The sequence below is a fragment of the Anser anser genome, assembly GCF_964211835.1.
Source record: "Anser anser genome assembly, chromosome: 2".
NCBI lineage: Eukaryota > Metazoa > Chordata > Aves > Anseriformes > Anatidae > Anser > Anser anser.
The window spans coordinates 35,563,884-35,590,860 of record NC_139721.1 but is presented as its reverse complement, the minus strand read 5'-3'; the positions used below and the strand labels follow the sequence as shown (position 1 = coordinate 35,590,860).

The window sequence follows — 26,977 nt, the reverse complement described above, 5'->3', positions numbered from 1 at the left end:
GGTTAATCTCTTCAGTCTCTTCCATTGAGCATCTTGGTCCTGCTGAACCTGGAACTATTTTGTTGTCCTGTTTTGTCATGTTTGTTGTCATGTTGTCATGTTTTAAACCTGCTTTTAGATAAAATTCTACTTTTTTTTTCTTTTTTTGAGATATTTGTGTCAACCTTTGTGCTGTTAAAACAGATCTTGAAATTTTAAGATCTTCATAATAAGAAGACATACACAAGGCAGAGATATGCTGTTTTTGATTGAACTGTCTTGAGAAAAGTAATTACAGTGCTCTTAAAACTTCTCTTTAACAACAATTTATAGTCATATATTACATATAACTTCTGGGAAAAAAGGACTAAAATGCATTTGTCTGACAGCACTTTATTTCTAATTTGGTACTCGATGATATGGGTAATAAGAAAAGAACATCTGAATAAAACATTTTTGCTGAATATTTTAATAAGCCATTTACATTTTTTCCAGGTTATTTATGGCCAGAACCATTTGATACTATATATTTTTAAAAGTTGATTGTTGGCACTAGCTGATACACCTGTCATAATATCTATTTACAATATATACATCCTCTCTGCCAAGTTAGGTCATAGTTTACAATGTGGTTAGTACTGAATTCACAACATGGTGATTCTGTACAACAATCTGAACTTGTGAAACCAACTAAATGGTGGTAATCTTATAGGGAGTTTTATTAAGCTGCACCTTACGCATGGGGATATAGGAAATATGTTGCTGAAGTGAAACTAAAATTTATATAATTAATCATTTTGAAATGAATTTTCTTCTCTGTGTGTATTTTTGTTCAGGATAATTAGCTAACCACAGTTTGTTTATATAAGGTGTGTGTAATCTGTTTATAGAGCATGGCAGCTGACATAATGTAGCTCTTGGCGAGCTGTGACATTCCCTTCCCACAAGTAACATTTGAAATGATAAAACAACATTCAGATGAATAACTCCCTACCAGGTAAAAATCATTAAAGCCCACATTCTCCAATAATATTTTCAATCCACTTTGTTAAACCTTTTCACAGGAGCAAACACAGGTACAACCCCATTTGCTGTAACTGTAGAGCAATTCTTCAGCCTATCTGGGGCCCCACAAAAGTGTCTGAAGTAAGCTCAGTGTTACTGAAGAGTGTGTTTGTTGTAGACCAAAATATTGTGATATGATCCAGACAAACAGAATGAATTTGATTAGGAGATTAGAAACATGAACACAAGTCTTATGTCATTCAGATGGAAATATGACATATGAGGCCATGGGGAACTTGAGCCAAAATATTTACCATTGCTGAGACTCACATCATTGTGCCTGAGCTCTGCAAAGGCTGTCTCTAAGATCACCCCATGCTGTTTGGAGGATAACTTTCAGCCAACCCAGGATATCAAACTGAAGGGCCCTCTGAATGCATATTTTATGGAACAGGATCCATGTGAATATCTTCCCTCTGGAGAGGATGTCTTTACCTGTGGAACGATAAAGCAGGGACCATACAAATACCATGGTGGGATGTACTCCATGTGGAAGCTTCGATGTGAACATGGACTATGGACATCCTGCTTGTAGCTTCTGGGAGAGAGGTTGTGCTGACAGGAGCTAGAGCTGATGAACAGCACTAACTTTGATTGTGGAAGGAACATGACCCCTTTTGTAGGGACAGAGTATACTTCAGTGGGCCTGCCCCCAGTGGTGTCAAAGCCCTGGTGGGAAGGCAACCTGGCAAAAGGAATGACTGCTGAGGATTGAATTCACTGGCCCCCCAGCAGTATAAGATCATGTAGTGGGAGAATCTGATCTTGAAGAAGTTATCCAGTGAAACAGTCTGGCAAAAGTCTGCAGGCTGAGCTGTGAACACCTTTCCTGTTCATTCTGCAATGGTAAAACCAAACATGAAGAAGAAAGGTTAAAACAAGAAACTATATTGACAAAAGTGTGTAGAGAAATGTTGCTTCTTGCTCTGTGTCTTTCCCCCCAGATAAAGTTGCTTTCAGGTCTTCATTGTCTTCATTAGTTGAGACTAAGGTCTAGCTGAGGATCTGCTCAGAAGATTAAAGTTCCAGTTTTGTTAAAGTAATTGTGAATTTTGTTATTCAATTCTGTGAGATGTGCTGTCAGTCCAGACTCCTTGGGACATAGGAACATGCTGCAACATGAATACTGGAAGAGGTGAGGCTTTTTTTCTGGCTGCAGGTAAGGCTGGTATAGATGTAGTAATGAGAAGGGCCAGGTGAAGGGAGAAGAGGTCCACAGTTTGGACTGTGAGGTGTGCACTGTGCTTACCAAGCACCTGTCATACTGTGCAGTATCTATAGCTGGTTACAGATGCTCTTCCTGCTGTAAACAAGCTGCTATCTCAATGACATATGATGTAGTGTATGCTGGTTTCTCTGGGAATAGGATGTCCTCATACTCATCTTTAGCATCAGCACACTCAGTCTTCTGGCTAGTAGGTAAGAACTGACGGTTTCCACATGGTGTATCCTATGCAACGGTGGCAGATATTTTCTTACAAATACTTTCATTTTGTAGGTATATGTACCTGAATTATTTAGCTCTTTTAGGTTTTTTTTGGGAGGTATTTGTTGTGCTTGTGCATTGTCTTCCAGAAATGTCCAGTATTCAGTCAGAATATTGAGAGAAGGAATAGGACACGATCTTCAGATTTATTTCTGAGAACATTCCTGCACGAAAGTAATGTTTACACTGAGTGTGTATCCTCAAGCCCACACTTAAAATGTAGATCAAACAATATTGCCAACATGTATTTTTCCCTATCAAGCATTTCTCCAAATATGGAATCATATTTGCTGCTTTGCCAGTATTCTTGCAGCAGTGTCTGTTTTATATTTATGTGCAATTCCTCTTGTTAAAGAAAGAAACAAAATCATAATGACCGATGTCTGGCTTAAATGTAAATGGGGGTATTAATGCTATCACTATTTCAGATGTGTAAATGATAAATAAATATGGAAAGAGTATGCAGTGGTGAAGCCTAGAATACAATGCCACTGTCCTATCATTTCTAATATGTTCATGTGGCAACAAGATATTCATGTAATAGTAGTGAATCAAAAATGGGCATTTAAGTAGACTGCTCTCAAGCTATTTAATATGCTATGTGCTGTTCAGAATTCTGTTACAGTGGCTATGTAGATAAATAGCTAGGTCTTGCATGTTTGATTCATAGTTTGTTAATAGCATGTGATCAGTTAAAGAGTACAAAATGAATACATAAAATTATTTAATCATTTAGAAATCACAGACTTTGCAAAATGATAGGGTAAGAAAAATTGAATTTGTTCAGCTCTTTGTCATTACAGAACACTCCAAGCTAGCCTTTCATTTTCATTAGTGGGTCAAGTTACAGTGTCAAGTCTACTTCACAGGCATTTATGAAAGGCACATTTAATGATTTTCATTAGGAAAATGCTCTGATTTTTCCTGAAGACTCATAAGAGATTGCACACAATGAAATAATCTTAGGCGACCAATCTGCAAAGTGCATTCTTTTTTTGGTGTTCCTTATACCAAAAAAGGGCAAAAATACCTGTGATGTTACTCAGTACAGTTTATTCCATCCTCATCAAAAGACTTCATCTCTATGGACAAGCAAAAACCCATTAATCTAGGTAAAAAGAGTCAGCACTTAATACTAGAATGTAACTTTATTGAGCACTTAAACTGTGGCCAGGAAAAGCAAATACATTCTGTACTAGCTCAGTGCAGTGGAGTGGAATATAAACGTTGCAGAGCTTATCTATGGAAGCATGTTGTCATTTTTCTGAGGTTTCTATCAAATTTTTAATCAAAACCATAGCCAAAATTGGCCCACATTACTGTGATCATTTTTGAGTGTTCTGTTCTATAAAGTCTAGCACACAGATTTATAATGTTTGAACACTAGTGCTGTTGCCAATATTCACAAGAAAGTTGCAGGCTTCAGACACACGTCATCAGTATATGTTATACATCTACTTCAGAAGCAAAGGGAAGTCCATTGGAGATGGCCACAAATGCACTTCAGTGGCTAGGAGCAATGATGGTGATAAGGTTGCAAGATGATCTGGGAAATGTATTATTTTAACGATTAAGGAGAAAAGTATTCAGAAAGACCAGCTGCAGACTAGATAGGCTAAAGACTTGTATTAGCTCCTGTAAAAGTCAGTTCAGAGTACCTATATTAAGACTTCAGCTCTGAATGAATTGTCCTACAGAGTGGCAGCACTGATTCATTATTTAGTGATGTGTTTTTTCTGTTCCTTGAGTTTTCTTAGCACAACTGTACTAAGAAAGACCATTGTGCCTCTTACATTTCCTACATAATAATATGGGAATAATGTGAGACATATACCGATATATAGGAAGATGATCTCCACCTCCATATATCTCCCATAATGACTATTGCACATACCCAAAGTTTGCATTTAAAACTTCTTCTGGTAGAAGGATCACAGTACTGCCATAAGTTTATTTTAGGCTTTGCTCCTTGTTTTGTTTTCTTCAGTGCACAAAAACAAGCCCTTACTTATGTGCTATCTGTACAGAGGCAGACTTGCCTGTTAGCAATAAGTATGTTTCTTTTGCCTGTTAATGCATCTACTAGAATAGCTATTCATCTAGTGATTTCATATAGGATGAGATTTTATATACAGACATCAAAAACACCTATCTCATATTTCTGCTATCTTTGGTTTATATTAGAAACACAGAAATGAACACAACAGCCCAAACGAGAACCAGAAGAGAGGCTTACCTAATGCCACAACTCATACTTTTGTACAGCTCTTAATACCGTAAAAATGCTGTGAGGAGGATCAAAAGAAAGAATGAATATATGTGCCTATGTATATAATATTAAAACGTTTATTTAGTAAATTATAATAATTTTAAATATTCCCTCATAAAGAAGTTTTGAGAAATATAGGTGGGTCAGAAAATATAAAACAATGAAGAGTAAAATATAAGGAAAAGAGATACTATGATTTTCTTGTATTGTTACATATCTTTTACAAGTAGAACAATCTATGCTGTTGCATTTTGATAATAGAGTAAGTGTGAAGAACCTACTTCATGAGAAGAAGTAGTAGGTAATGTAATATCTTTTTCCTTTACTAGTAGGTTGACAAATTTGTTGTTTGCTTTTAATTAATAAAACCTAGGAAGTACAAAGAACATGTATACGAAGATCAGATGGAATATTGAATTAATTTTGTTAGACACACCAGATTTGGAAAAATGTTATTCAATTGGTTCTCTTTTTTCCTGAACTTCTAGTTCACTGGGTACTGGCTTTGGAGTAGCTCCATCCTGAACTCAATTTTCAAAGAATTTCCATCTGGTTTCATGATATTGGCCTAGTGTTTGAAAGGTAAATAGGCATTCAAGCACACAAGATACTTTGCAGAGTTAACTGACCATGATCAGGGTTTTCTGAGACAGACACATAGTCAACTGGGGAAAAACTGACTCATTTATATGAAGCATCCAACTTCATTTTCCTTTATGTAGCCAAGACCCCAAATTACCCTGATGTGCTTGGCCGAATATGTGATGAATATGTTGGCTAAAGGAAGGAACTGGTACTGTCTGTAATTTCCATGGACCTCTGGGAGGTCTATGTAAGAAAATCTCAAGCAATACCTTCAAGACTTTTCACATGAAGTAATTTAGGATTATTATTTTTCTGTTTTTTAAATAAATTGCATAAAGTGCTTTGGACAGTAGTAAATGATGAAAAATCCTTCAAAACTACACTGTTTCCTGCCTAACATATACTTCTTTTTGATTCTTTTCCTCTCCCTGTTGCATCTGAACAATTTAATCTTTTGTGCGTCTTTAAAAGCAGCACTGAAAGTTCAGGAAACAGTGGTGTCTACTCTAAATATCTGGACAAAAGGGCCTTCCAGGCTTCTGAGTCTTTGGTGAGAGCTTACTGTGTACCATCCCACTCCTGAATTTCCAGAGAAAGGAAACTGAGTGGCTGTGGCTAGAAGGACTTTTTAGTGACCATCATACATGTCCCAGCCAAGCCATGGAAAGCCATGACATGACACACTCATCAGACTTTGGTGCTGCCATAACCACTATCTGCACTTTCTGTCTTTATAACTTCCTGGAAGGATACAGGGAAATATAAATTAGAGAGCAGTCTAACCTTTAAAAACCTGCTAGTACTAAAGCTATTTACATATTCAAAATAGCAAAGGGCACACTGTTTACAAATAATATGTTTTGTGTTTACAGCATCTATTGAAAACCATTAGGTAGCAAGGATCACAGAAGTGCTTCCAGCTAAGCCAGAAATACAGCAGTCAGCTGTTACTAATAAACTCCAATTTCAATTGATTGAATAATTATTTTATTCAGCCAGTTTTCTTTTGAAAATGGTTACATCAAATAGTTTGAAAACTGTTCCAGATGTTTGTTGTTCTTTCACATTGGGAATGCATGAGCAAATGGAAGATAGATCATTTGATCAATAGAAATAACATACATAAGTATGACCCAGTATTCGATCTTAATATATCTGACAAGCAATTTCACTCCTGATGAAACCAAACCTGAGAAGTATTTTCCTGATGTAGACAAAAATTCAATTGTGGTTCTGTCTATAGTCAAAGAATACAATCCTTCCAGCAAACAAGTAGAGTACCTCAGGATATTTGACTGCGAAAGGTCTAATCTTGATATAGGTTCATCGTTCTTGACACCATTTAACTTAACATCAGGGTTTACTGAAAGTCTTCAGTCAAAACTATTAAGAACACATTGGTTTTTGATTGAATGACTCTTTTGTAAATCATACTGCTTCATGTAGAGAATGTTGACTCTTGGTTGAAATTACAGGAAAACCAAAAGTGCTACCTTGGAAGTACTTACTCCATTCTTCCTATGTTTCTGTGTCCAGCTTCCTAGGTCAGATTACATCATGTGTAAAGCATTTAAATGCATCTTGGAGCAGTAAGATGCAGTGCACTGTGCAGACAGAGAGGGCAAAATATCAGAGCAAAATGTATACAGACAATTGCGTGGCTCTGAGATCAGTTACTTTGAAATACTGATTTACAGCAAGATCATGTTACTTGTTAACATATTATTTATACTTTTGACAGCTTAATAAGTTTCAATAGCACATTTAAGAAAGCAGAAAACACTTCAAAAAAATGTTACTGACATGCCATTAAAAAAAAATAAATCTATTTTAAGGCACAGTACTTCCTTTAAAAACAAAACAAAACAAAAAAAAAAACAGCTAGTAATCATGGTCTTGTGGACTTAAAACAATTATGATTCTTTTTTTCCCAAAAATGTTCTAGGAGGAGTTCTAAGAGAGTAAATAAAACAACCATTTATAATGCCTTTCTGTGGCCTGTAAGGAAGTATATACATTGAACACCACAGTTTACACTGACCAACCACAAAGTGTCAATTTATGAGGACTAATGAGCTATATCGTGTAGATTTGCTCCTTAGAAACAAAAAGTTCTCGATAAAATCCTGGCTACCCTGAACTTGGTGGGAGTTTAATCACTGACTTCAATGGCTTTGACTGTACCCATAAATCAAGAATTACTTGGGATTCCTCTGCACTGTTGCATTCAAGCTGCCTATTAAGATTAGGTCCATGCAACGTCCTGAGCACTGCATATGAGCTGTGTGGGAGAGGATTCATAGTCTGGGGCCAAAGTCATGCCAAGGACTCTTCTGGCAATTGGCAGCATAAACTAGCATAACAATGGTTAGTAAGGTTAGAATTTCACCTTCATCTAGTCTATTTTAACTGAAGTATACAGGTCTCGTTTCTTTGTTCCTCACATAATTTCACTAGCTGATAGATAAGTTCAAAATCATAGACATTGCCTGATTTCAAACAGCACAAGAAGCTTTCTAGCAAAGTAGCTTATTAGGTGAGCGCTGGATTTCATTGAATTACCCCTCCTCTCAAGGAGAGAAAACAAACAAACAAACAAAAACACTAGAGTAATAAAGTTTTAAGTGCTCTTAAAACTGTAAATGCTAAGCAACTATTTTATTTAATTGCATACCATGTGCCACATTTGATGTATATTAAAATCTGCAGGGATTTTTATATGTTTCTTGCTGCTCAGTAACTAGTATTTAGTTAAATATTTAATTTAAATCTTCCTAAATATAGAAGTAGCCAATGTGAGTGTCCTTGTTATGCAACAAAGGAAAAGTTAAAAATCTCTAAACTCTTTAAAGTAACTCTTTAAAATTTTATAGAGTCAAAAACATATATAATCAACAGACATCATCTTCCTACTGGATCACTAAAACTGAATTCATGTGCTCCATCTAACACTATAGAATTTTTTACAAATTCAGATGTCCTACAGTGCAAGTTTAATATATCCTCTCATTCACCATTTATCTATTTGAAAACAAATCTTACAAAAAAACAAATCTTAAAAACAAATCTTAAATACAAACAAATCTTAAAACAAAGAAAACAAATCTTAAATACATGCTGTTTCAGTCAGGGATACCTAAAAATGTTTTCTGTAATTAGGCATTTAAATGAATTTTCTGTTTTTCAAATGTGTTCAGTGTGAATTATCTCCTGTTAGCCATGTGTCATGTATTTTCTTCTCTCAAATACGACAGCAAAGAGTTGGAAAAAGGCTTTATCCTGTATGTCAGAGTACTGATATTTTTTAACCGCTAGAAATCATACATTTCTGAAGGTAGAAAAGGCTCTACCACATGCTAAATCACATTATAAGTTATTGCAATTTATTTTTGTTGCCCCCCCCCCTTTTTTTTTTTTTTTTTTAAAGGAAATTGTTGCCAGAGGGAAGGCCACATAGAGGAAGAATTTCTGGCATTTGATTCTCTCTCTTAGATCACAATGCCATGAGTAAATTTTGGTGGTGGATGAAGGGGAGTAAAAGTATTGTCTTAATAAAACTAGTTTAAAAACAAAACAAAACAAAAAGCAAAGCAAAACAAACAGCAACAACAACAAACCAACCGTGATGTGGCTGAAGTTAAAAGACTAAGAACTTGGAGCCTTCTCTACTGTATCTTTTCCCAGTAGCTTCAGGAGATTTTCATAGGTGAGTTGCAAAATTTTGTGGCAGAAGTTTCTCTTGTATTTTGCCTCAACAACCTACCTTTTTTTTCTTGAAAACAACTCCAGTGGAAATATGGAAGCAAATGGAAATAAAATTGAGATTTTTGCTGAAAAATTAAAAATCCATACAGCAAATGTTAGCACTTTGGTACCTTGCCAAAGTGCAATGGGATAGGTGTCTTTCTTCAGAATCCCCCCCCCCCCCCCCCTTTTTTTTTTGAGATGGATTACAATTACAAAGCTTTTATTTTGTTAACAAAACTCCCTCCTAAAGTCTTCCTTAACTCTGATCACATATGGCGTGCTTTAACTTTTAGTGTCTCTGATCACCAGGAGCATTAAATCAAACCATGATCTAGAGTCATCAAAGGGATAATGTACCATGAAAAGTCAAAGTTAATTCAATTTCAATAACTTTACTGGCATTATATGGTGCCCAGGTACAATAGAAGTTAATCAAGTCAATGAATATCAGACATCTGCTCATTTAAAATAATTAAGTATCAATTTAGTGTAGATTTTACACATTGAGGGCTAACTTCTGCACTAAAACATCAGCTGTTTTTAATGCTGCTTAATATGCAAAATCAGCACATTAGTTTGGCACAGGTTTCTACTTGAACAGTCCTGACCTTGTATCAGATACTAAAACTGTGTCTATGCAGAGAAAATAATTGAATAATTGTCTTCAGAAAGCTTGACATTCTTTGATGATAGCATTTTAAACTGTGGCATATTTATCACTAGGAAAAGGGTCACTTGAAACTCAGAATTTGTTCCATTAATTTCTTCCCTTCCTGTTTGCATTTTACTTCTGAACAGAACAAAATGTTCTTGACTTTTTTTTTTTTTTTGTCTGAGGCTCAAAATCCCTGTAAATAGAGACATCTGCTTCGCTGCTTGCTTATGACAGAACTCAGTTGAAAGTTGAGCATCCAAACTGATCATACTAACATTACAGGTTAGAATATTTGCTTCTGCTTGAAAAGAGTAGATAATAAATGTTTTTAATTGAGGCTGTAATGAAATAGATAATGTTTCCTATTTCAGCTGGTTCCCCCAATAATTTTAAAACCTTCTTGAAAACCATCTCAATGAAGCATTCTTCCCAGTAAACTGGTCTACTAAAATGTTTGTGCAAACCAAACATCTGAAGAGGCGTATTACAAACATGAGTCAAGTGGAAACTGAGGATTTAAAGTGTGTTTGAAAAATTATTAGTTGTAAGTTACTGTCTTTTTTTTTTTTTTTTCCTCAGGATGTTCCACCAAAGTCATTATTTCTGGAAGGATAATATCAAAGAGGAATTCAAAGCAAGTTGTTTCATGTAAACTGCTTTCTGGTAGGTAATAGCTGACTATTTGCTCTAGCTTCCAGTAGTGAATTAATTAATGTTTAGGAAACAGAGTGAAACAATTCATCCAGTCAACATCAAGTAAATCTAATATGTAACCGACCTTTAGCATAACACAGCATTTATCAAAAAAGTAGCAATGGAGGGAGTCTGCAGATAATATCTCAAATTGCTTCTGTGAGGCTTTGAGAAAATTTGTGTTAAGTCCTTTCCCTTCTACAACAGCAAAGACATGAAAAAGAGTGTATTGATATTTTGGGCTTTTGTATGACAAAATAAGAGTAAGAGCTGCAATTATTCACACTGGTATCCTTAGGAAAGACACAGTTAAATTTTCTTCCTTCAGTTCTGCTACTTTTCCTTTCTTAACCATTAGTTCTTGAAGAGGCATGAACACTGCAGCACTTATAACTGATGGAAGTAACAGGCTCAAGAGCCAGGCACACGTAAATCCCATTTCTTAAATGTCTTCTGTAGTGCTGATAAGCCTGCGATCAGGAACACTACAGTAGCATAGGTTTAAAACTGTGGATGAGCCTCAGCCTTTCTACTTCATGACATGTGCCGCTTGTATGCAAATATACAGTGGAAAATGATCCATGGGCGTGTGTGTCTACTTTTGTGTTTTGTGTTGTTTTTAACATAACTGTTATGTACCAGAATTTCTCTCTACAATCCAATTTATCAGAACTTTAAATAATATTTTAAATCTTATTCTGAGTGTCCATTTTGGACCATTCCTTCTAATATTTCTCCTATTACCTAATATAAGAAATATTTTATTATTATTATTTTATTATTATTATTTTTCTCCCAAAGGGGAAGTAAAAAACTAGTACAGCCTCAAGTTGAATCTCTGTGGTAAGACAGAGGAATAGAAGTTGGAAGGGTTAACTTGAATTAAACTGGTGGAACTTATGTTTCAGAAGTTCATATTCACCAGTCCAGTCTTAAAAGTCTTAAAAGCCTAAGTTTATCCTATGGAGATTGCAGACTTTCTTAAACAAAGAAGAATTAATGAATGTCTAGAGAAAAAGAAAAAAAAAAAAGAGAGAAAAAAAAGAGAAAAAAGAGAGAGAAAGGGAGAGATTGTTAAAGATTTGGATTTTAATGTGGCATCAAAAAAAGGAAATAAAATTCTTGAATACCTGATACTAAATTCTTCCAGTCTGTTTCCAGAAGATTTTTGTAGCCATGAGTGATAGACTGCAGAGGAATAATTTTATAATTCTTAATTATTCTAACAAACCCACAAACTGTTCTTTGACTTAAAGACCAAGATTCCAAAGACCCATTGTCCTTCAAACCATGAAACTAAAGTAACACAGACAAAGTCATAAGTATGTACAACTTTTATTTTGCCTGTCATGAGAAGAATGAAGCTGTTATAATCAATAATAATAAATGACTACAACAGTTATTGCTTTCAGTGTAAGAAGCTACAAGATCAAGCTAATCAAGAATTCCCCAAGGCATACAATGAGGAGTAAAAGCATTACGCTAGTATAGTGAAACAGAAATTCTCACCATTTGTTGGTCATCCACTTTAAATTGAATGATGCTTATGGAAAGAAAAAGACCACAGATGAGCTTTTTTGAGGTGTTACGGTCACAATCAGCTAAAATCTCTGAGTAATGAACTAGATGACACTATGTGAGGTTGTCCATCTCAGCAGTATGAACTTTACTATAACAATTTATGGACTTTGGTTTCCATGAAAGAAAAAAAGGTGTTTGTCTTTCTTGATGCAACTGAAGGTAAAAGTTAAAAGATTAAATAACTGTTCCCAGGGCTTTTCACATAAGATTTCTGCATTAATTATCTTTATCACAAACAGCCCTTCCTTGGGGAATTATTTCACGAAGGAAAAGACATAAGACAGAGGAATGGTTTCATGAAGGAAATGGAGCTATTTTCCATTTACTTGTGGAGGTCCTCAGTCTGAAAAGTAATCTTCCAATAACAGAGTAAGAGAGTTATTTAATGAAAGAAATGTTATTTAAAAGTAAGGTTAAACAGACTGAAGGAATGCTGAATTTAATCCTAGATCCTACATAAAGATGCTTGCCTTTGAGCCCAATATATTTGCAACCTTGAATCCTGAATATGTTAAAGTTATTAACTTTTTTTTTCTTTCCTTTGTCCTTCCTGGTAACTGCTGAACAGTGTAAACTAATCATGATGCTTATTGTGTCACTTAAAAGGTCTCCCACAAAACCATCAGACAAACCCATCAAATAAAATTTCATAAATAAAAGGGCTGAGAGATACCAATAATTTCGCATACATTAATGTGAAATATATTTCACAGTCTTCTCACCCACAGCTGGCTGTTGAGATGCTCAAAGCCTGGAGCTACACAGTACCCTGCAATACTGGAATAAATCCATGTAAACATGTGTCTGAGGTGAAAGACATCTGAGAGAAAGTTGGAATTTCTTTCAAGGTAGAATTCTGCAGGAATCACTACTTAGGCAAAATTCACAGGGATTTATTTATTTTTTTTCCTATTTCCAATGGGAACATTTTACTCTGATAAGCTGAAACAATGCTGAGTTTGGACTGCTGATTTAGCCCTGTTTCTCACAGCATACTTGATTGCTAGGTGGCCTAGGAGGATATTGGGCTTTGGTCAGCAGCAGGGCTTGGAGCAGTGTTCCTTGGTCTGCACATCCACTATGAGTCCAGTGGCATAAGGAAACCTTGGGAGTCCAGTAGCTGAGCTAGCAAAATTTTAAACAGTTTCTAATAGAACTCAACCTATTTTTTTCATCAAAATTTTGCCTGGCTGGCAAATATCAGAAAATGTTTTGATGACTATAATTTTCAGAGTAAACCCCTTTCATTGAATGATTCCATTCAGCTTCATCTAGTGGCAATGTAGCCATGTCACCTAACTTCCGCTTTATCTTCTATTTTGTGTTGTGGAACTGCTGGCTCTCTGTACGTCATGGAAGGGTTGTGATGAAGAATGTTTTTGCAGTGCCATAATTTACCTGAATTCACACATTTTCCTCATGAAGATGAGAGAACAGAGCTGATGAAATAAAGTAATAAAGCTCTTGTGTTTGTTGTTGTTATTAGTTATGTGTTTATAGGGAGGAGGGGGCAGAATCATTTTGGGAATTCTGGAGGTCACAGCTTCACAGTTACACAAGGTTGCTCAGGGCTTATCCAGCAAAGTTTTGGATATCTTCAAGGATGGATGTCCTGGTTTCAGCTAGGATAGAGTTAATTTTCCTCCTTGTAGCTGGTAGGGTGCTATGTTTTGGATTAGGATGAGAAGACTCTTGATAACATGCTGATGTTTCAATTGTTGCAGAGCAGTGCTTACACTAAGCCAAGGACTTTCCAGCTTCTCACTCTGTCCTGCCAGCGGGCAGGCTAGGGGTGCAGCAGGAGCTGGGACGGGACAGACCCAGGACAGCTGACCCAAACTGGCCAAAGGGGTATTCCATACCATCTGACATCATGCTAAAAAATATATAGGGGTGGCTAGCTGGGATGGGGTGGCCGGCCGCTCGGGTATAGGCTGGGCATCGGTCAGCGGGTGGTGAGCAATTGCACTGTGCATCACTTGTTTCATACACATTATTAGTAGTAGTACTATTATCATTATTATTATTATTTTCCTGTCTTAATAAACTGTCTTTATCTCAACTCACAGGCTTCACTTTCCTGTTTGTCTCCCCCATCCCAGAGAGGGAGGAGGGAGGGTGAGCGAAGGGCTGTGTGGTGCTTAGCTGCCGGCCGGGATAAACAACAACAATGGGGATTTGACAACTTTTCTTAGGCAACTTGTTGCTTTTTTCTTATCTACAATTGGAAGTCCTCTTGCAGCTTATGTCTGTTGAATCTTGTAAGGCCATGGAGTATCTCTCACTCTGTCTTCTCTGTAGCCATAAGACAGGTAGTCAAAGGCAACTACAATATTCCCACCTTTAACTTCATTCTCTTAGGGTTGAACAACCTCCATTTTATTAGTTCCTTTTTGTTGGAGCTCCAGTTCCCTCATTACCTTGGTGGCCTTCCAACAGACTTGTTCCAGTTTGTCAACGTCTTTCTCACACTAGGGAGCCCAAGCTGGACATAGTACTCCAAACGTAGTTTCACAAGTGCTGAACATAAGAGAACAATCACTCATCTTGTCCTGCTCGTTATACTCTTGCTAATGCAGCACAGCATGTGACTGTCTCTCATCCCTGCAGACATATACTGCTGTGTCATGTTCACCAACACCCCTAGTTCCTCCTCTGCAAAGCTTTCTGTCCCATCAGTGCCAAGCCTTTGTTGCTACATGCTATTGTTTCTTCCCAGATACAGGACTTCGGATGTGTTCTTGGCTTGGAAAAAGGTATATAACATGAAGGTGTACTCTGTCATACTTTAACACCCACTTAGAAGTCACTGACTTGTTGCTTGAGTAACTAAATCCAAATAATACTATTTTATTTAAATCCTAATAGGTGTGACTTTTCCAGTCACAATGTATAGCAGTGAAAACCAACAAAAACACTCTCTGGAGATAATAACTGAACTTCCTGAAGTGAATATGGTACATGAAAGATGGAAAATGTATCCCTTAGAGTAACTTTTTTTTCTTTTTTTTTAAGTGGGGTTTTCATTCTAGCACCCAAAAGTTATAAATATTAAATTCACATGCACATTTATAGCAAATATTTATGTGCATATATTTGGATAGCTATACACTTAGCTATACTTGAATGAGATACAAAATGCCTTATTTGCCTGAGTAAGCACTACTGGAATTCCTGCCACATATTCAGGCACTGGATCTTATTGAAGGTTTCCAAGACATGGTCAGCAGCTTCTGGGCTTAGATCCCTTTGTGGAGTCAGCATTCAAATAAACGGGATGAAGAGAGAGTTTTTGCCAGATAAGGGAAGGAAAAGCATTTTGTTATTAGGACACACAGATGAGGAATTGTGCAACTCCATTTGTATAAAACTACAGTCTTAGTAAGCCCATGTGAGTGTTGGCAGGTGAATCCAAAATACTAGCCTTTGAAAATGTATCCCTACAAACCTGCTTACAGCAAATTGAAGGGAAAATAAAGAGGTGGCTTTCCTGCCACCTCTTCAGTGAACCAAGCAAGGTCAAAAGGCTGCTGTACTTAAATCCCATAACAAAAGATTAGCTCTCTTAAAACAATAAACGGAAAAAATTTTAGCAGGGTTGAAATCTGTAAACATTTTCAGTGAAGATTTTCACTCTAAGGACGGAATCAATGTTTAGACTCTAACTTAAGCAGTTTAAAACTGATTTGCCTTCTTCAACGTAGCCATGTGGACTCATGTTCTCAGTAGTGAGAACAGAGGTGCCAAATATGTAAGATGCTCCTACAGCTTAAATACTAATTTTGGAATTCTATCCTGCTTATTTAGGTTTTCCACTTTGGAGACAAATTCTGCTCCAAACGGCTACACATAGGCTTCTAAAAGTACTTGATTAATTTCTAACGTGCTTCTCTAGATTTTGATCTTCAATTATACATGTGAAAATAATGTACTATTGTTTTATACAGGTCAACTTTTTAAGATTTGAAAAGTGATTTTTTCTCTTCAATGAAATCATAGTGGTTCAACAGAGAGGCAAATGAATGTCTGCATCTACTCTATTTCACTCCTTAATCTCATTGCTCATTTTCAGTCTATCACAAAGGCCAGGGAAAGGGCTAATTGAACAGTGGATTGGGGTGGTAGTGTTAGAATTTTCCTTGGATTTCATCTTATTCTGAATCTGATGAGGTTGCTTTACTGCCTAGTGAAACGGATTAATATTGGGCACACAAAACTGTTAACAATAGCAACAATTTTAACTGCAAAGAGTTGAAATATCATCAGTTTTGCATCCACAAATTGAACTGGTAAAAAGCCAAATACTTTCTGACCTCCTTCTGTATTTGAAACTGTTTGCACAGTTATTTTATTATGTGAAATGTTTTGCTGTGGCATTGGAAAGTCCTTATGTTAGCCTTTTCTTGTGTAGATCCACAATAACTCTTGATAATGGAGATCCAAGGCAAGTACAATCAAGAGTCAGACCCAAAACTTTCTCTCTAGACTATCAGAACTCTTAAAAATGAAGTGTTCTAGGAATTCTTAACAGTAATAATAATGATAATAATAATAGCAATAGTAATTTTGATATATCTTTTAAAAGTGACCCCAGAAACACAAACTGCAGAACTCCTATATCAACTTAATCATCAACTTAAAATTGACCTTGTAGAGAACCAAAAACATAAAAATCCTGGGAACTTGGCAGTTTGTAGGTTTGTACTTTGCTTTGATGGCTAGTCTTGATCTCATAGTGCAACTATGGTGTTAATGGATCAAAAAAGAGAAGTTAAAAATGATAAGCAGGGGCCTTTATTCTGTATCAAAACCAATAAATGTAAACTTCTTTGGGCACTAGAAATCACCAGTTGATTTACTGGAAGTCTTTAGAAAGTTTTAAAATGCCTGTGCAATAGCCAATGTGACCCATGTAGGGCAGAGCAAAATGTGTGAGCATTTATCACATACATAGCTCAGCTCCCTGGTCTGCTAGAGTCATGAAACTTTTGCTGAACTGGCTGTATGTAATAACTAGCAAGCAAAACATCCAGGTAGACTTAACTGTTTTATTCAGTGTGGGCATAACGGAAAGTGATATCAAGCCATTGCTTTTTGTATGTAATGTTTCTGGAGCCAAAAACTCACGAGGGAACTAAACTCTCTTTACTGGGGGTAAAAAGTCAGAAATATGTTTGTGTATTTTAAACACCTTTCCCCCGTCTCTCCCCAGGACTCTCTTGGCTTGCTTCGCTCTGAGCCATCCCACAGCTATTCAAGCACTGGTGCATCGTATCCCTGAACAGGCTGACATGCTGTGATGCTGTGGGATAACAATGCAAAATGCCTGCACGATTAGAAGCTGGCTTGTTGCCAAGTGCAGGTCCATGATGTTTGTACAGATTCAAGGCGTGGGATTTCCAGATGGGAGTGCAGTGGTGGAGCAGCACTCCATGGATGGGATAAGTGCCCTCATTATTCACAATCTGGACAGGATAAACGCCTTCATTATTCATATGTGGGTCCATAGTATATTGAGGAAAACATGTATCTTTACTGTTTACTCAGCCACAGTGCAGCACTTTATCAAGTTAAATGTCACTGAATTAAATATGCAACCCCATAACCATTTTAAACTTTTTTCAGGTTGCTTATATTATGTTGGTGGGTGAAAACAGAGTGACCTATTATATTACCAAGGCAAAGGTCATGTCAGTGTGGGATTTAGGTCTTTTGGTGTGTGTGTTTGTTGGTGGTGAATCAGATATGATCAGATGAAATTACTCTTGAACATAACCAAATGTTTAAAGAAACTGCCATGCCATACATTTGATTTTTTTTTTTTATTTTAATCATGTTCTAATCTGAAGGCCAAAATTGAAGTAATACAAATGAAACTACACCTTTTGAATTTAAGATACACTAGAAAAGCAAAATACAAATATTTTGAAAGGTTGTAAGAGGTGAAGGACATTTAATTTTTTATATAATATTGTGCCACAGGTGGTATACAGCCATCTGTTTTACTGTTATAGAATACTGAAGAAAGTTTTTTAAACTGTCCAAGTATATCACTTGTACTTTGATATATGTCTGTGTGCAGACTGAATGTGGTTTACTGATGCTGTTTAAATCATTATTCATATGTAACACAAATTTTGAAATCTCTATGGGAGATGGCATCGGTAAGCGAAAAGTCCCTTTGCGGCTGTTTGAATCATGTTTCATGGCAGTGGGAACACCAATTGAGGACTGAGTGGCACTCACTAGTACAGTTTGGTTAGAAATGACCCTCAAAAAGTTACAAATTAACATTTACCAAAGAATAAAGAAGTAAGATGAAGAAGAGCAGGAGATAAGCAAAGCAACCAATGAACTTCTGCAGCATAGTACCACAAATGAAAAAGCAGTTCACAGAAAATTTATATAATGGGCAGTGAGGAGATATTAATTAAAAACCAACAACTGTCACCTTTTAAAAAGTACAGCCAAATTACTGGGGGCAGAGAGAGAGAAGCATGTTTTCTTTTTCTAAAATTTAACCCAATGTTTCTACGAGCCTTTTTGACAGCACTTTAAAATTACCTCAAGTTAAAAAGCCTGTTGAGGAATTACTTCATGTAATTACTCTATCCATTTTGGCATGGCCAAATCCTGTTTAGAGCTGTTACCCTGATCATGGGCAAAAAATGTGGAAATAGCTGGCTGCATTTTCTGCTTGTGCTTTGAAAATGGAGCAGGAAATCTATCTGAAATGACTGATGTATCTGCTAGAATGATAGAGTGGTAGCAGTATAAACAGCATTTCTTCTGCTATGAACAACTTCATTTGGACTGGTCATGTGCAGAAATATGTCTTTTTTTTTTTTTCCAGCTCTAGCTTCAGTAAGTGGAAAGATTCTCAGCCAGGTGGGATGTGAAACACCTCCAAATAGCACAGGAAATTTACACTGACTGAATATGCAGACTGTCTGTGGGGAAGTAAGGATGCTTAAAAGTCCAGAGGATTTATTTTGCAGCTAATAAACAACTGATTATACCAGTTCAATTAAGACACTGAACAGAAAATTTGAGATCTGAGCTTCTGATGTTCTGCATACCGTGTCCCCATCTTGCTGTGTCGTCTGTCTGTAGTTATTTTTAGACTTTTCCTCAGTACCTTCCTGCAAAATGGAGTAATATCCACTATCCTTCTCTGAAGCCCTGTTAAGCACTCTGATACCTTTAGATGGAAAAGAGGCTACGTAAGAATGCTTTATGGTGATATTAATTCATGATTCCTTACTAACTTAATATTTGTCTTAGATGTTCCTGGACTTTTAAACCTGACCCTAGATTGGGCACTGACTTATCTGAAAGTTTAACAGACCATGGGGGAATGTTCCCATTGCTGAAATTCAATTTAATAAGTCAACATCATTGTTGTATTTTTTGTTGTTGTTGTTATTTATTCACAATATTCTGTACAATGCACAAATCAAATGCCAATATCACTCTGTTAGGTGCAATACAAAAGCAGTGGAATTACCTGTAGACCTGAAAAAATATCCCTTCCAGCCCTCATCACCTTCCAAAATGCTTCCCAGCTCCAATCCATACGAGGGTTGCATCTGGCGCAGTTCCTGCCAACAAACAAGTATGGGTAATCTTGCTGCTGGTCCCTCTGCTGATTGGTATTGATTACTCCTTTCACCTGAACATGAACAGAAGGCTGCATTTCCTTATTGAACTCACAAGGGCCAGATGATGGGAATACAAACAACCTCTTCTACCCCTGCAATAGTAATAAACATTACCAATAAGCTAGAGCACAGACCTGTTTCAATACATTTAGAGAGATGACTAGATAACTGCTTATGACACGTTTAAAGCACTGTTTGAACTGGTGACAAATGGAGAATTACTACCTGCAGAGCACAGGCTTCCTCCGACAGTGAGAGTGCTCATCTGGAGAAGTACCACAACTCTGCTCAGGAATATAAAGCAGAAGAACCCAAAGGCAGCTTGTCTCTGTCTAACAATCTATCACAAATTGTGTCCAAATTTACTAATACAAATGAGTAACTGACCTGAACAAAACATATCCTTTGGTGATATTTTCAGTCAGTGTTAATTTACATCCAGAGTTTTTCTTTATACCCATCCTTTACAGTGCCGTGTGTAGACAGACACAAAATAAGGTATCCTATCACCAGCATAAAGCAGAATATATATTTTTGCAGTGTTTCATTCTCTGGAAGGAAAAGAAGCTAAGAATTAAGTGATGAGTGAACTGCAAGCTAACTGAAATGGTGGCTATATTTCAGCAATAAAACAATTATAAGTAAAGATATAAAATTTAAATATTGAATTCATTCTATACCTTTACTGTTGGAGACTTAGTGAGTGGAGGCACTCTTCTACTCGGAAGTAGTAATTATGGTTGATCTTCCTCAGCAAAGCTGACAGAGGGTACTAAATGCAAGCGAAGAAAAACCTGAAGCCTAAAACTTGAGCTGGCTCAAGTCACTTGTTTTATATTACTTTTAAACAGCCAAGATACTTTTATTTACAACCTTGTAGCTTGGATCTTCATTTGACCTTAAGAACAGCAGGGGCCCATCTCTCTGTTGATACTGTAGGTATTGGCACTTTTTCCATCTTGCTTTGTTAGACTGGTTAACTGGAGCCACCCCTTCTTCATGCACATTTCTAAGCAGAATCCCAGAGTGCTCCAAATTCAACTTTTCTTTTGTTGTCTACACTGTTATCTATCCTTGCTTATCCTTATTGTTTCTTTTCACATTCATAGCAGCTCCCTCTTTTATCTGTACACACATAAGTAATTTTCATTTTATACAAATTCCCTAACTATTTCAGCCTTATAAATCTTAGTCTTCAGCTGTCCCCACGTTCAGACAGATAGATTCAAAATTGTAATAGTCTTTTTCCACAACTTCCTAATGAGCTGAATGAAACACATACTTCTATTTTAATAGAGCCTTCAGTCTTTATTTCCTCACTATTTTTTTTGCACATATATCACCGTACCTTTTCCATTATTTATTTATTTTATTTTATTTTATTTTATTTTATTTTATTTTATTTTATTTTATTTTATTTATTTTATTTTATTTTATTTATTTTTTCTCTGTATAGATCACTCCTCTTGCCTGTGATCTGATACCTTCCAGAAGGAACTCAAGTGTTCATGGATAGGTAATATGGCACTTGGGCACTGCTGACTTTATCTTCAGGTGCTTCAAAATGAAGAAGTCTGGCAGATTAATTTGTTTGTTAAAACGATAATTATTGTTAGCACAATAATTACTATTACTCTTCCCCATCATCCCCACTTTTGCCACTTCTGTTAAATTTATATGTTACATGTTCATTGATATTATGTTGTATAGTAGCAGTAGCAGGCACTATCCCTGCTGTGGTAATAGTAGTAGCACATTGCAAAATGATATTGGATCCTGACTGGGACCTGTGGTTGAAGTGCAATAGAAGGTAAGAAGGAGAATAAACATTAAACTATTTTTCAGTGTTTGAATGCTGAGAAAGTTTGGCTTTAGATCATTACAAGTGGCTAGCTTCCCCAGGTATATGTGACACGTTCCCTTCCAATTCCAGCCAAATTATTTGCTCTCCTTCTAATTTTCAGCAGAACATGTCTACCTCTGCACATACATGTGCACATCCTTTGTGGTGCAGTACCTAGGCTAATTTGGCGTGTGGATAATGAGGCAAATGGATAGTGGCACAGAGGAGAAACTTTTATCATAAGTACCATGAGTTATAGTTTGAGAGCACTTTTAAATAGAGGACCAAAGGTCCTTGCTTTTGTGTTTATGACACCATCCCTTTAAAGGGGTATGTTGGTGTCACAGGCACAGAAATCTCTGAGCTGTTTTGATACGGATCTGAAGTTTGTCCTTCCATTCTACCTTAGCAAAATTCTTGAGTTTCAAGTAGTTTGACATTTTGTTACACAGTTATAATGTTTTACACACTTCTTACTGGCAATTTTAAAAGTTAATTTCCAGAAAAGTGAAAAGCTTTAATCCAAGCTCACATTTATTGTTATATTTGTAGTTATACATACATATATATAGTTATATATGTCTGATCATTGCAGCAAGCAGAACAACTAAAATTCAAATAGTCTAAACTTCAAAAAAGTTTCACGGCAGTACTGCAGTCCTTTAAATAGCATGTCAGCACAGCTATTTGTATTTAATGTGTCTGTGACCAAAGGTTCGATCAAAGGGACATGATTTTGTCACATCATCTGAAATTTCAGTCTATGGCATAGATTTACTTATGCTGTAGTAACCTCTACTTATTGGTAAATGTCCACAAGGAGATCTGTCAAAACAAGCAAAGTAGCCAGAATGGTATGTTAGTTGGCTTGTGCAAGCCTCTCTTTCCAGCAGTCTGTTTTTCCTCTAACAAAGATCAAAATTGAACCTGCTGGGGTAATGTATATGTGCTTGTAAAATATGTTCTTAATACTAGGACAATGAAATTGGAGCTGAGCCCATTAATGATTGTTATATAATTAGCCCGTACTAGCTGGTCTGAGTAGAAATTGGGCTATTCATGGAATTTGTGGTGATGAACAGTGATTAGATATGCTTTTAAGGAAGCAGGATTTGGAATGTGAGCAGAGTAGTGTCTGGAAAGTGCTTCATCGGAATGGAACTAGAATTGGTTATGGGATAAGAAAGTCAGAGGGATACCCCACTTGCATGGTTTACTGGATGAAAAAAGGTTTCAATATAAATTAGAAGTTGATGTTGACTTCGGGGATCCTCTCACATCATATGGGCCAGGACAAGCATCTCACCAGACTCTGCTTCAGTGGAGTGCCACTGTCATCACTCAAAAATGGGAGAATGGCTATAAGACAGACTGATGGAAACCTTTGCAATACAGAAGGAAAAGTGAAGGAAAGAGCATGTATCTGTAATAACACCTTTCGAGAATAAAAGTATATGATGCAGTCCCCCAGATAAAGCATACTGTCGACTGGATGATGAAACTCGTGGGACGGGGACCCTGAGGAAAAAGGAAAGAGATGAAAATCTAATGTCAAGTGTAGCAATGATTGAGCAACCCTTCCATTGGAGATATTTGAGTAGGCTTTTGACGTTTTTCTGCCTGTTGTCAAGGTCAAGTCATTGGAACTCTTCATTTACATGCATGTTTCAGATAGACAAGGGGTGTTCAGTATCTGTTTTCTGAAATCAGAGTTCCCTAGGGGCATTTTAAGTCAAGCTGAAAAACTGAAACACTCCACTTCACTGACCTATTTGCAAAATACAAGCAGAAGTGAGTGTATCAAGAAGGACAAATGCAAAGCCTTGTACCTGCACCACACTGGGACTAGGGACTGACTGTGTAGCTACTCTGCTGTAAAGGACTTGACATCCCCGTGGGCATGGACCAGCAAGTTGAACATGAGACAGCAGTTTGTCCTGGGAGTGGTGAAGGCACACTGGGCTGTATTAACTGGGATGATAGTCTGATCTGAGGTGATTATTCTGATTTACTCAGCTCTTGTAAGACTGCATGTTGCATACTGGGTCCAGTTTTGGGTCCCCTGGTTACAGGAAAGATACCAAAAACTATAGTATGTCCAGCAAGGTCCAGAAGGTCTCCAAGAGGCTGGTTCATGTGCAGTGTTAGAAGAGGATGAAGAACCCGTTTAGCTTGCTGAAGAGACAGCTTTGAGACTTACAAGGATGTCATCAATAACATAAACCCAGGCTATTAACAGTGATGCAATGCAGGAAAATGACAGACGATCATAAATTAAAACAGGGAAATTTCCAGCTGGATGTACAGGGGAAAAAAAATACTATGAGAATAAAATTAATAATAATTAAATAATAATAAAAAAAAAAAACCATTGAAACATACTGCCTGGAAAGACCATGATGTGGATTTTTTTCTAGCCTCAACTAGAGTGACATAGTGACGATATTAACTACCGAAAATCTCTTTTTTATTAGGGTTCTGAAACAAACAAACAAACAAACAAAAAACACCAAGTTATTTGTTGATCATCTTTAAGATTATATCTCATTAAAATGTTGGAAATAATGCTCCAGTATTTAAATTTTTAGTAGTACTGGTACCAGTTTGCATTTCCATATAGCTGGGAGGAGAAGTTGTTATCATTTGAGATTTTCCCTTTCTTATAACTAGTGCCATAAAACCAAACTGTATCACTGCAGTTCTCTCCTCACATAAGCTGAGTAGCTTATGGCTATATTCATCCTTTTGCTTTTTTATTATTTAACAAATAAAGAAACGAATATATTTAATGAATAACATCTCAGCTGCAAAATAGCGTATTTCAAAGTGGAAAATTACCAGAAAATCAGAAATGACTGATTTTCTACTGAATGTGTACATTGTACCACATTTCTGCTAAATAAAGAAGAAACGATATTTGAGAATAAAAGTCAAAATGATATTTTTCAAGTTTCTGTGTCTTCCAAAGAAAATGTAGGCATCAGTTCTTTTCCCATTTTGTTTGGTAGCAGTATATATTTATCCATTCTTATTCACTTTACAGATTGTCAGTCAGAAGAATTCCACTGTGCATTAAAATCCTGAATGTGAATATACAGTTGTGCAACTATAAATGGAAGTGATTTGATGTGTCAATAAGATAATAATGGCAAGCACTAAAAAAAACTTGGCTATGAGTCAAGTGTGATGTAAGAGTTTCAAAGAATGACATGGTCCATTTTTCTTGCCTGTTTATTGCATTAACCCCTGAGGCTGCATTTACCAGATGTTACTGATGTCTGAGATACTCAGACACTAACAGATAGATGTAAAAATGCCAATATTTCTGTCTTTCGCTTGTAAACTTTCTGTTCAGCAGTTAGTGCTATATTAAAAAATGTACGTTTATGATGACCACTAGCACCATTAAAAGTTAGTAAAATAAATACCTCTAAGTTTTGCTATGTTTCACAATCCAAAAGCACACTTAAAGTAAAATACATGTAAACAAGTCGCCTTAAAAAAAAAAAAAATTCATGCTTATCCACAGATGTCACAATTTAAAGCAATTCTTTCTTATCTTACTTGAAGAAACTATAATTTCAGAGAGTTGTTGCAAACTCTAGTACTGGGAAGAGGGGGTCCATTTATTTTTTAACGTAGTAAACCCTTAAAACCCCTCAAACAGCATTACAATTTGTGCTAAGGCACCCTTTGTGAAATGGTCTGGATTGAGGCACTAAACTTTCAATGTGACCTTGCCATATCTTATTCTTGAATTCCTCCATCTTCATCTCATTTCTACAAACTAAGATGCCCAAACGAATTCCGACATATTCTTCAGTTTTCAGTGGTCCAAAGCTTTCCAGTAGGGTACTGTCTAACTGACAAGTCCTCCCAGTGTAATTCTTGAAGAGGGTGAGATGTTAAACACCAAATTAGTGTGATGACATGAAATAAATAGAGTAATGGTTTGCTGTTAAAAGTCTGTTTACCTGCAAGGTGTTTTCAAAATTGCATTTCTTGATGATAGGTGGCAGTGGTTCTGAAGAACTAGAGACTGCCGTGATATTAAATTAATAGCTCACACCAATTAGTTTATTTCTGCACACCATAAGCAATACCAGCTTAATAAAGATAAGTGTGACTGACAAACAAATCCACACCAGAACTGCTTACATGACTGGTCAGGTCATCTTGTCATATGTGCACACAAGCACCTTTCTTCTGTCAACAGTTTTACTGATTGCTGTGACAAGGGTTCTCTCTCATTCTACCTGACCTCCTGCTCAGACACTATAACAATTAAATTGTTATGCCCTTCTCAGAAGCATTTTAAATTAAATGGATTTTAAGACTTAGGGCATTTAATTTGGTATTATTCATAGTCTCTACACGACCTTAATGAAATTTTAAGAGAATGAGCAACTTGACTTCAGACACCTGAATGAAGTGCTCTAGTGCCAATTCACTTATCAGGGCTTGTACAAAATTAAGATGTTTTACCTTAGCATTAATTTAGAAAGTGCTTAATTATGGGTCTAAACAGAATGTGAACTGGTGTAGTAAGATTTATCACTTCATTTATTTGTCAATATCAAAAATGTAGTTGAAACGCTGTATGGAGTTTTCCCTCATACAAGACTCAGTAGAAATATTGGAAAAGTGCTGTTAGATGTTATTCCACATACCGATCACTCCTCCAATGCTTTATTCAGCCTTGGACTGCCTTGTCTTGAGTTGGTTGAGTCCTGCCTTTGCTTATTTTCAGTCAGATAAATTCCACTTTTTGAATTCCAAAAGAAAATGTTTATTTGTAGGTTATCTTTCAAGGACTTAAGAATTGCTGTATACAGATGCTCTAGAGCCATGAGCAGTACAGCCCCTAAAGTTTTGCTCCCTTCACTGTCAACTGTTATGATTTACTGTTTTCTCTAGGGGGAGACCTTGCTTTCCTCCCTTTCTAGGATTTGGTTGGCATGGATTTTCATGTGCTGCCTGTTCACAGAAAGGCATATGCATGTGCCATATCTTTTTGATAGCCTTGTGTAATCAGAGGATTACGGATAAATAACGGCACTTCACCAAGTTATTATGAAATATTTGGGTGTTCAGGAGCCACAGGAATGGCGTTCATCTGGAAAACTGGGGGGTGCTGTAGATTTAGTACTTTTTAATTGTGCCAGGACCTCCTGAAGTGTACACCTGCCTCCTACCTTGAACAGGAAGTGGTAGCCCCTCTATGTGCATAATCTTCTTACAAAGGCCATTCTGGTAAACGAGCTAGGATGAAAACAAAGAGAGAGAGGTGAAGTATATAACTGCTTGCCTGTGTTTTCACACTGGTCAGAAAACTAGCCAGAAAATAGCTCAAAAAATCCTAGATGCAAAGAGCAAGCAATAAAATGACCTAAATGTCTCCTTGTAAGAAATT

General features: G+C 36.5%; 1 long non-coding RNA gene across 2 annotated transcripts; it reads left to right on the top strand.

The window, feature by feature from the left end:
* The first annotated feature begins 156 nt into the window (after positions 1-156).
* Positions 157-25,294, top strand: LOC310895628. 2 transcript variants are annotated; one of them, XR_014580805.1, is made up of 4 exons: positions 157-9,090; positions 9,969-10,068; positions 10,366-10,449; positions 17,273-25,294. It is a non-coding gene; the product is annotated as an uncharacterized lncRNA (long non-coding RNA). The 2 variants fall into 2 exon arrangements; XR_014580806.1 differs by lacking the exon at positions 157-9,090 and having other exon boundaries at positions 9,370-10,068.
* Positions 25,295-26,977: the final 1,683 nt, after the last annotated feature.